The sequence below is a fragment of the Festucalex cinctus genome, chromosome 1 (genome assembly GCF_051991245.1).
Source record: "Festucalex cinctus isolate MCC-2025b chromosome 1, RoL_Fcin_1.0, whole genome shotgun sequence".
Classification (NCBI taxonomy): Eukaryota; Metazoa; Chordata; class Actinopteri; order Syngnathiformes; family Syngnathidae; genus Festucalex; species Festucalex cinctus.
The window spans coordinates 34,700,082-34,711,863 of record NC_135411.1 but is presented as its reverse complement, the minus strand read 5'-3'; positions in this window follow the sequence as shown (position 1 = coordinate 34,711,863).

Sequence of the window (11,782 nt, the reverse complement as noted above, 5' to 3'; positions counted from 1 at the left end):
GCTGTCAATCCGCTTCTATAGTTTTGTGTTTAATTGGAATATAAACTTCAAGTGGAAGTGGCAATAATCAAAGCCTTTATTTTGATGTTGATTCTGCAAAGCTTGTTGTCGAGCAGTGAGTTGAAATGAGTTCCCTACCACCATAAAAGGCTTGTCTCAGATTTTTTTCTTGCGAATCCAAGGAAAACATCGGCCAAACAACTCATTCGTATCTCTCTGTACATGGTTTTACTGCCTTACAACAGAAGATCCATTCAAGGTAGCAAATGTGATTTTTTTTTTTCCCCCTTCTAAATTTGGAAATAATTTACACTATGATCATTCTGAAACATTTATTGCGCCATTGTAAGTGTAGCATTTTGTTATAGCTGCACTTGTTTTGTTTTTTAAAGTGCTCCATAAACAAAGTTGTGGTGAGTCTTCACTCTTAATCGAGTCTCTGTGCTGGACTGAGTGCGTGCCGGATGGAGGCTGCACTTCCAGGAGTTGTGATGATGAAGCGTTGCAGTGAACAAAATGAATAAAAGGTCTTGTGACACCTTGGGAAAAAAAACAAAAGCGTTTTAAGGGCGCCGCTTCAGAGCAGCCAAGCTGCGAGTGGTTGAAGACGTCGCTCATCTTGTTTGGGGGAACGTTTATGAGGAACGACAAGCCGGGTTGACGACCGGAGTGCTTGTTTTTCCTTTTGTCTGCCAGAGTGACGACTTCGTTTGCCTCTTGGCCTCCGTCCACCAAAGCCTTTAAATGTTATTAATGTCAATTCCACACACACAGCCTTGTTTGACTTTCAAGAAGTACAAGGTAGAATCCTTTGGTGTACCTAATCAAGTGTCCTACTTCAACTTGAGAAGAAGAAAAAAAACCTCCATATTTATGATCTTTATCAATTTTCTGCTGCTGCTCTTTTGGACGTCCGCACAAGTTGATCCCTGTTCATATTCATGACTTGAATTTTTGGCTTCGGGAAACGAATAAAGAATACATATTTCATATGTGTTCGGTTGTAGTGTCTGGAGTGGTTTCTGCAAGTTCCATAACAGCTGTGTTTACTTGGCATGTTGTTTTTCCGGAGATAAACGAGAACAAAACAAGCACTATTTGCATGGCTCGGCAATGAGCGAGCTTCTTTATGACCCACTTCCGGGTTTAAGCTGCTGAAGTCACGTGGCCTTGAGGTCTAAAAATAGCATTCGTGCGGTTCCCCATTATAAACTAGCTTCTGAAAAATGTTATTGTGCCGTATTCCCTGATACAAGGGAAGCTATAGTGGCCTTAAAAGGACCAAAAAGGCACAGCGTTTGACCATAGCTCAACTTTGTGTTGATTTCTTCCAACAGAGGGCGCTATGAGATCATTCACCGGCATATTACCGACTCGGCGGCGGGCTGGCTGGCGGCCTAATGGGGAAATGTCTTTATTCCCTCATCTCTCACGCACCGACTGCACGGAACTTTGCGTCGTCAAGGCGACGGAGAGCTGCCGAGGCGGAGCCGTAATTAAGAGAGCAGCTGAACTCGCTGAGGTGACTCCTTGCACTAATTCAATGAAGGAACGTGTGCGTGTGTTGCATCTAACATCATATGTGAAAGGAGTCACTCCCTAATTTTGAAAGACGGCAACATTTATATGGTGGGCACATACAGGAAATCCCATACAGTATACATGCACACACTGACACACAAACATAGCTACACACGCGCACTCGCCTTCACATCCACGCCTCTACATACACACGCACGCGCACACAGCTCACATACTCACCACTATTAGTATAACTTAAGCTTGTTGCCCTTTTGTTAATTAGCCTAATTGACATACAAGGTGGCATTTGTGACAACAGTCACATACGCGGTCCTCTGGGATGACTTGTGTTGCGTTCTTTGCCACGTGCTGGGGTCAATCCCTGGCTGTGGTGCATTCAAGTGAAGGAAATTTAGGTGGGATTTTTAAGTACTCCTGAGTTTGTTTGTTTGTTTTCCCCTGTTGCTCCTTGTTGATGTTGTTCTCATTGTAGGTTGCCGCTTTTCTTGTTCCTGCTGTTGTTGCAGCCGACCTCAATTGTGCCCTCCGTGCTCCTCTGGGGTGCACGCTGTTGTTCGTTTTCTGGCCTCGGCCATGAATTTCCACTGAGATGACATTCACGAGTCAGATGCGCTGGAGCCAGACGATGTGCGCAGGTTTGATTGCTCTGCATTAGAGCTGTGCGATACTTGAGATTTTGGTATCGATCGATACCAAGTAAATACTGGTGCCAATATCGCCGATACCGATACCAAGCACTTTTAGGTTCATAAAATATTACGGTGTTTTAAATCATTTGTCCTATTAAATAAAAACTTTTTTCTTTTTTCTTTTTTGAAAACTAGACTCTTGTTAGATTCTTAAACATGCCATAATATAACATCCTCTTTGGAAACATACCTGGGCTGTTATTTAAATTTGCAAAGTAGTAATAATCCTCATATTCTTAGTGCCTATCACTATTCTGCATTCAAAGAAATGTCAGCCACTGGAGTTCCTCTAGTCTAGTCACATTACATAAACGATACTTACATGTTGGGCTTGTGCTACATGAATACTTCGCCCAACGGGTAGTTGTAAAAGCTCAAACGAAGCATAGTATGACTATCATATTGTGTCAGTCGCTGTAAAAATAATTGATTGTTATTGTCGCCCACCGCTGTGATTGGCAGGCCGGCACATGCGTGTGTGCTACAAAGGGATTGCGCGAGGGACCCATGAGGAGTGTCCTGAGGGTGTTTGTGTGTGTGTACATATATGTACATACGTATACAAAGGAGTGTATCTGTGTGGTTTGTGTGCCTCAGTGCCGTCGCTACCCCTTTGGGTGCCCTAAGCTTAAAAGTGTGATGGTGCCCCAAATTTTATTTTATTTTTCTTCGCGGCGTGGGAGGCATTTCTCATGCAACAGTAATAGTTTGCATAGCTTAAAGACCCAACCCCAACCTTTTGTTGTGCCATGGACTGGTTCAAAGAAGTTTTTGTAGACCAGCCATCATTTGCAATTCACACGGGTTGGGGTGACCAAAAGATGATACATTGATTGCTGCTTTGGTCTGGTGGCTGCACAGCTACTTGGTAGCGGCTAAACTCTCAATGGTACGTCGGCAGCCTGTGCAGCTTTCCACATGTTGCTCCACTAGCTTGTTTCAACAGGGTTGCTGTGTTAACTGTTTTTTAGTACCTACTTACCTTGCACAACCCTCTTCATTTACTTCACGAGATACCACCAAAAAAACGACGGGGAAGATCACCATCTTGTCGAATCTGTTTCATCTTGGGAAGATGACGCCAAAGCACGGCTTGTTTAGCTGCGCGTTCGTTCATTGTTTACTTCTTGTTTCTTTTACTTTCTGTTTACGTCTTCAACTTGCAAACCGCAGAAGAGAGGGGAAACCTGCTCTGATGTCACGCACATTTCCATCGCATCTGATCACTCGTCTACTCCGGCTCCATGACATTATGATATCACAATTCTTTTTAATCATGTAGCACGGAGCCCTATTTATATTGCCCTTCGGAAAACAATCGATAGAGTGTGGGATATTTTGAGGCTGATGTGTATACTTCGGTGGAAAAAAATAATCTGAGTTTTATGAGAAATTTACGTTGCCATATGCGGCTGTTCTGATTTTGGTGCGTCTATAACAGAGATTATTGATCTGACAAATAAATTGTAAAATTATTCCAAGTACCCTCTACAGTGCTCACGTAGTATTTATTTCTGTTTGATACATTGAATGAGTTTTTCTATATACAGTGATACCTCGGCTCACGAACTTAATTGGTTCCCAGAAAGTGTGTGTAAGCCGAAAAGTTCTTCTTCCGAACATTTATTTCCCATAAGAAACCATTAAAATGAGAATAATCCGTTCCCAGGTCCCTATAAAACATAATTTTCTACTAAATAAGCCTTAAAACTACACAAAAATATACCTTATTTTATGTATAATAAATGTGCTATTGTATTGTAATTAAAGAAATAAATTGTACTGTATAATAAAGTCGTTTTATTTTACTTTGTGATGGTAGTTCTTAAGGATAGTAGCAATGGTAGACTTAGTGTTTATGGAACGGTTGTCGCTCATTCGCACTTTCGTGCTCACCGGAGCGGAGGAGGCGTGTCCCTTGGTGAACAAGGAAGTGGAGCACTTTAGCGAGTCAACAAAAAGTGAGCACCGTCAACTACTTTCACCTCTTTCCTGGGACTAAACAGCCGTGGCACGATTTTCTCCTTTTTTGAGGTACGTGATGGCACTTTCGCTTTTTTTAGTGGCGCGAACTCCATTGACTACAATGCAAACGCGCCGCCGAATCGCCGTCCCTCGCTGGTAAGCATGAGGCTTAACACTAGCCTGTGGTGGGGTCTTTTTCGGTCCCATAATAGCAAAAGTACACTCAAAATGTCTATCAAACACAAACCGCGTCCGCACTAAAAGAAAGGGGGTGACGAACTGGGACGCCGTGAGCGTGCGTCAGCTTCTTGTGGCCGCCACCGTGGTGCTGTTCGACCGCGTGGTTTGGTTCGTCCGCCGAAAAGTAGTTCGTCAGCAGAGACTAAATTTTCGCGAATTTAATGTTCGTGAGGCGAAAAGTTCGTGAGCTGAAGCGTTCGTGAGCCGAGGTATCACTGCACACCCGTCACCATGGGCGGGCCATAGGGGTCCGTGCCCGCCCACCAAGATGATTGTGCCCGCCCAGTTGAAGCATGGATCTCTAAAATGGTTCTCCTTTTTTTATCATTATATTTTTCCATTCATTCGGTTTAGCACTCTTATATCCGAGTGTCAGTAAACGCAACACAGGTCTCGGGGTGTCGGAGGTATGTTACGTTTGTGTTGGCTGCTTCAGTTCATTGCTTCTAATGCTCGCCACTCGCCGAATTGTTCTTGTTTTTGGCGTCGGCTACGGCCAACGGTGGCCAAGTACAAGTAACGTTTTCTGGCGGCATTCTTGCAAGATGTCACAATATGAAGAAAAAGTGGTATGGTTTTGTTTGATTGATAGCCAGTCTTATCTGCAACAGCCATCACAGTCTTACTGAAAATAATGCTAGGTATGCCTTACGCTGACTTATACGCATACGCGACAAATATGTCAATGTTGGCGTTCAATGCAAGAGTCATGTACATTTTGTACAAGTGAAGCTGCAAGTTTCTGAGGACGCTGGCACACAAGACAAGTGAGGAGGGACATACTACAAACTACTTTCGTGTCGGCAACTAAAGAGTCACTTGGGGAAAAAAAAAAAACTCTACGGGACCCACATATCGTTTTGGCATCTAGAATGAGGTAGGATTTTGCTTTCCTTTTTTCTTTTTAATTCTGCTGCAGACACCGTTCAAACAGGTGGCCCGTTCGAAGCAGTATGTCAGCACATCCGCCCTATTGGATGTGGCAATTGTATTTGCCATTACATCGGCAAAAATAGTAAGATTGACTTTGAATGGGATAATATAATCAAAGGTAATAATAATTCCTTATTAATCCAATGAGTTGTGACTTGATGATACATCTCCAAGGAGAAACAGAAGGAGGTATCTTCACAAATAGCTTCACTTTGCCTCATCCAATATGGCTGCGGCGTCAACGTACTCACGACGCCACCGCAGTCTACTTTATGTGTGTGTACTGTAAATGCATCTATGATAATACTGTCAGCGGGCGCCATTCAATGGATAGATGCATGACAGTGCTACATAAATTTATCCAAATATATTGGGCAAGTTAATGCTGTCAGTATGGTATTCATAATAATTGGGCCCGCCCATGCATTTCATGTGCCCCCCTTAAGCCTGGGCTCTGGTGACGGGTCTGTATCACTGTTTTTGAAATATCCAACTGTGTGAGTGGTCATTGAACGCACCAAGAGTTTACCGCCGAACATGAATGACGTGCTTCGTTTTCTTTTGCTTCTCTCCACGTATCTCTGGATTGTAGAATGTAAGCACCCCCCCCCCCCCCCCCCCCAAAAAAAAATAAAAAAATAAATAAATCTTGTTTATGTTTATTTAACCCTGCAGGAGTGTATGTTTAGGGCTATTGTATGAGTGTAGTGAAAGGTGTATGTTAGTATACTCTAGGTGTGTATCCAATGTGTGTATATGTATTTATTTATGTGTGTATATAGATTGGTATGCCCATAGGAGTGTGTGTGTTATTGAGAGCGATTGAGTAGGACAATGGTGTCCAAACTCGGTCCTCGAGGGCTGAATTTCCTTCAGCTGAACGAAAACAAAACGGAGCTCATTGTTTTCGGCAATAAAGAAAAGAGGATTGCTGTTAAAAAACAGCTTGAGTCACTGTCTTTAGAAACTAAAGACCAAGTTCGAAATCTTGGGGTACTAATAGACTCAGATCTGACCTTCAGCAATCATATTAAATTCATCACTAAAACAGCCTTTTACCAGCTGAAAAACATATCCAGACTGAAGGACTGCATGCTTCAAGCAGACCAAGAGAAGCTTATCCATGCTTTTATCTCCAGCAGACTCGATTACTGTAACGGTCTTCTGACTGGACTCTCTCAAAAGAACATGAGACACTTGCAGCTCATTCAGAACGCTGCAGCTCGAGTTCTGACCAAAACAAAAAGATCAGAACATATTACTCCAGTACTTAAGGATTTACACTGGCTCCCTGTCAGCTGTAGAATCGATTTTAAAGTTCTGCTACTCGTCTATAAATCACTAAATGGTTTGGGTCCTGAATATATCCAAGAAATGCTGATTGAGTACAAACCCAGCAGGGCTCTGAGATCGACAGACTCGGGCCAACTAGTGGAACCCAGAGTTCGAAGCAAACATGGTGAAGCTGCATTTAGCTATTATGCTGCACACAGGTGGAATAGGCTACGAACAGAAGTGAAGTCAGCCCCGAGTGTAAATGCTTTCAAATCCAGGTTAAAAACTTTGCTTTTTTCTTATACCTTTGATTAGGGACTTTTAAACAGCTTTAATTAAGTGGGTTTTTTTTGTTTTTTTTTATAATATTAATTATATATATTAATATATTAATATTATTTTAAACTTTCTTATGTTAAATGTTTTAAAGTTTGTTGAATAATGTTTTAAGATTGTTATTGTATGTTTTTTTATTTTTTATTTTTAGTAAATTTTGTAACCTACTTTTATTTTTTATTTTTTTTCCTCTGAATGTTAACTATTGTTTTTTGATGCTTATGTGTTGTCTTTCCTTGTGTAAAGCACATTGAGTTGCCTTGTGTATGAAATGTGCTATACAAATAAACTTGCCTTGCCTTGCCTTGCCTGGAGTCCTGCAGGTTCTGTTTGTTTCCCTTCTCAAACACACCTGAAGCGCATCAGCTTCAACGATCCTGTTCATTGGAAACAAGTGCGTTCGAGCTGGGAAAAATCCCAAATCTGCAAGACTCTCGGACCAAGTTTGGTGTGGTAGTTTGTATATAGGCATTTCTGTATGTAGGAGTACGTTTTTATATGTTGTGATGTCATGAACGGTGTGCCAGGACAGGAGGAGCGTACCAACGTTGAGCGTTAAACCAACTCAATGTTTATTTTCTTCAGCGAGGCCCATTGGCTTCAAAAAACAAAAGGTTATCACAAAGTGCCGACTCAGTACAAAAATAACGTAGTCTTTGTTACTCAAAGGAAACTACTTTTCTCCACGTTGACAGGGTTTCGGCGTTTGAGTCCCTGCAGTCCTTCTCCGCCTCCACCTCAGTCTTCCTCTGCTCCTCTGTTCTCCTTTTTAATCCAATCAGCCAGGACGGCATTAATCAAGGGGCCTAAGTGACCACACCTGTTGGTGTTGTGAGGCATCCTGGGAGATATAGTGTCCAGATGGGCAGCCATTTTGGTGACAGTCCCTGGCTTCTGAAAAGGAATGGAGCGTCCCTCCGCTAAACGTCCCCTCGTGATGCCACAATCTGTACGTGTGTTTGAGTGTGCATGTGTAGGACTGTTATTGTGTAGGGGTCGTCGTAGTAGTGTTAGAGTATATCGGCTTGTGTGCTCTGGAAGAGTGTCTGTTAGTGTGTGTGTGTGTACAAAAGTGTTTATGTAGGTGCGCGTGTGTGCATGTTCAGCTCCCAAGGGGTTCAGCAGTCAAGCAGGACAAATTAACCCTTTGTCCCCCATCTAAACACAGCCTGAAGCGCACTTACACGCACACGTACCCACGCACACACGCGGGCCTGTGCACTCCTGGCCGGGCTGGGCCACAGCGGCCCGCTGAAGCGCACGGGGATGCGTGATGACTGCAGCGTTCCAGGTGAAGGAGTGTGTTTGCTCCGGTGCTGTCAAGCACAGGAAACATCACAGCTCAAGAAAACAAACAAGTACAATGCAAGTGGAGCGCATATCTCCACCAAGGCCAAGCGGAAAGCTTGACTGTATGCAGACAACACAGCAAGTGCATATGCCTTTAATATCCCTCTTTTATTTACTGACATAATGAAAAATGCATTGAGCTTTGTGAACAAGTCAACTCTGACGCTACGCCAAAATTGAAGGGATTCTGTCTTTGCCCCCTCTTCACACCTAAGAAAATCGTCATACGATAATTATTTGTAGCATATTGCTAACAGGTGTTCTAACGGCTATGAAAAATATGATGATGGTGATAATACCAGATATCGGTATCGGTGCGATACCAGCCTTTTTTCAAGTACTGGAGTACTCGTGACGCAGACGACTACAAGCGACCGATGGCAGACGGGAAGACGTTAAGTGAGTCCTCCTTTCCTGTAACTGGCGCTAGCTTGCAGCAGTTTTTCACTAAAACTTCACCGGTTTGGAAATACTTCAAAATTGTGAATCTTGAACTAAAAGAGCATTTTTGTGTTTTATTTTGAGCATTAAGACTATTGAAGAGTGACTGTGCTATTTTATTTATTTTTTTTTGTCAAAATTAAAGGAAATATATTTGTTTAAAAATATCTTTTAGTGATTTTTTTAATTTGTCAAAATGTACTACTGGTATCGGCAGTTGGTATCGGTGAGTACTGCGGGTCTGAGTATCAGTATCGCTCTGAAAAAAAGTGGTATCGATATCGAACATCCCTAGTGATAATGGTCAACTTAAGCAAATGTTTAAACAAACAGGTCAACAATCGCATTGCGTGCTGCAGGATTTTGGACCAAATTAGAGTTGCCTCTGAGTGTAAATCTCTCAAGATGGATTCACGAATTACACATCACTGCTTAGATCAATTCATGATTTCATGAACTTAATGTGTTCCTGAGATTGGAGATATCCTGATTTATTTTATTTTATGAAAGTTTTTAGTCTTTATTTTTTGGCATTTATTATAAGGTTTTTAAAATGTAATAAAATAAAGAACATACTATGACATTTTACAATTAGGTTACAATAAAATTGGCTCATGTACACGATTAATGCTTCGCTTGTTTGTTATTAAATAAAAATATATAAAGTAAATGCATTTTGAAATCGAATCACGTACCGTATGAAGCTGCCGCTATGTGCAAATCTGCACCTGTGCAATCACATCAGATTTCGAATAAAAAATGGTCAGAAATAAATGGTTACATTAATTAAACAAAGAAAATGTGATTATACAGGAACACAATTATTAAGATTGTTACTAATATTATGAAGGAGGAGTTTCTGGCAGTGAGAAGGTTAACCGACACTCTCGCATCCGGCTGCCAGATGGTCGCACGGCGCGCTTATTAGAGCGACACACTCTCACACAAACACGCACAAAGCGTTGCCACATCAGCATGGCGGCGTGTTAACAACGTGGAGTGCCATTCCCAAGTCGTTTACATCCTTTTCATTTCCTTGACTCAGTCTGATGCTCACAGTTAATTGACTGCCGTGTAATTGTGGCTCGTTAGCCGCGCCCAGCCAATCGCGTGACACTTTGTGACGTGCTTTCTTCAGGTACGTATGTCCAAAAATCATCATAAGCCAGAAAGGCCTGCTTGCATTCTGGATACACAATAGCGCACCCCTCCACATTTTTCTCATGAGCCAGGCCTTCTCGGAGCGCCCCCCCGCCCCCGTCTCAATTTAATCTGTTTGGGAGGAACCTGGCGGCTTTCATTGCTCTCAAGGCGAAGTGCTTTGCTGGCGTGGCTCAGCAATCCATACGCCAGAAAAGGGCAGCCGGCTTTCCAAAGTGCTCGTCTTCTTGCTGCGCAACTGTGTCACCGCCTAATGACAACAACAGCAAGGATATGAATTACAGCAAGAGCAGGAACAGGAAGAACAGGAACAGAAGGATAATGATGAAAAGACCTGCAAGTACAGAAATTGCAACCAGCAAAAACACCAGCAGCAGCAAGACCAACAGGAACAAGAACACCAGTAACAATCACACCAGAAACAGAAACAAAAACAGCAGCAAAAACAATACCAGAAAATGGAACAAGAATAATAGCAGCAACAAAAAGACTACACACATGAACAAGAAATCACCAACAAAAACAAGAACATCAGGAACAAAAACAAGGGCAACAATATGAAGACAACAGACAGGAACAAGAACATCAACAACCACCAATAAGTACCAGTGCCACCAATAACAACAGGAACACCAGAAACAGGAATAACAACAGCAGCAAAAACAAGAATACCAGAAAAGTGAAGGAGAACAGCAGAAACAGAAACATCAGGAACAAAAACAACAATAAAACAACAATTAAAAGACCACAAACAGGAACAAGAAAATCACTAAAAGAAACAAGAACACCAGAAACAGGAAAAAGTGCGCCAGGGAAAGCAACAGCATCAAGAACATCCGGAACAAGAACTGCAACAATAAGAAAAACACTGACGGGAACAAGAAAATCACTAACAAAAACAAGAGTTACCAGCAACAACAAGATAACCAGAAACAGGAACATGTGCAGCAGTGAAAGCAATCAGCGCAAGAGCAGCCCAAACATGAACATCAGGAAGAAGAACATGAGTACAGTAACAATAAGACGACCACAGGCAGGAACAAATACATCATCAACAGAAACAGATCCTCAGGCAAAAAGAACAGGCACCAGAACAGAAGAAAAAGCAACATGATCAAGTGGAACAAATGCAACAAAAACAGCAAAATCAGGCACGAAAACCACCAAAACAGCAACAAGAAAGGCAGATAAAAGACGCACCAAACAACCACAAGTACGCCACTACCAGAAGAACAATGACACACATGCAGTCAAAGGCGTGTTAATGTGCCTGGGCAGTGATTTACGCATGAGGAAGAGGCCCCGCGGGTTGAGATTAGTCTCCCGTCTCTTGCAGCCCGCAGAGACGAACGATGACACGAGGCCAGTGCGCCCATCGATAAATATCGCGGCGCGGAAGGCAAACGTGTATCAAAGTGTGCGTATAAAATACCCACTAACTCGCTATCGCTAAATCTTTCAGAGCCCGCAAAACTTCTTCTAATGTCAAGTTATAAAACAAACCGTTTTGGATGCCAAGTATTCAGAAATTCCCACGTTCCATGAAGGTGTCATCCATCATCTTTTATGGCTTCTGGTTGGCTGGTTCCACCTGCGTGATAATTCGTCATTTTGGAACTGACATCCCTGCAGGTGCCTGATGGCAAATCTCCCTGGACATTTTCTCCCCAGAATTAATGTGAATATACAAGAAGCAGGGAGCAGATAAGTGTCTTTGTGAAGCAGCATGCGGCTCAACAAACAATTGTATGATGCTGAATGTTTTCCCCTGACTTTTTGAAGGTACAAATATTACCGTAACACTCCAGATTTCAAGAATAGCGGGAAAGCCCCAAACCTTTCATAACATT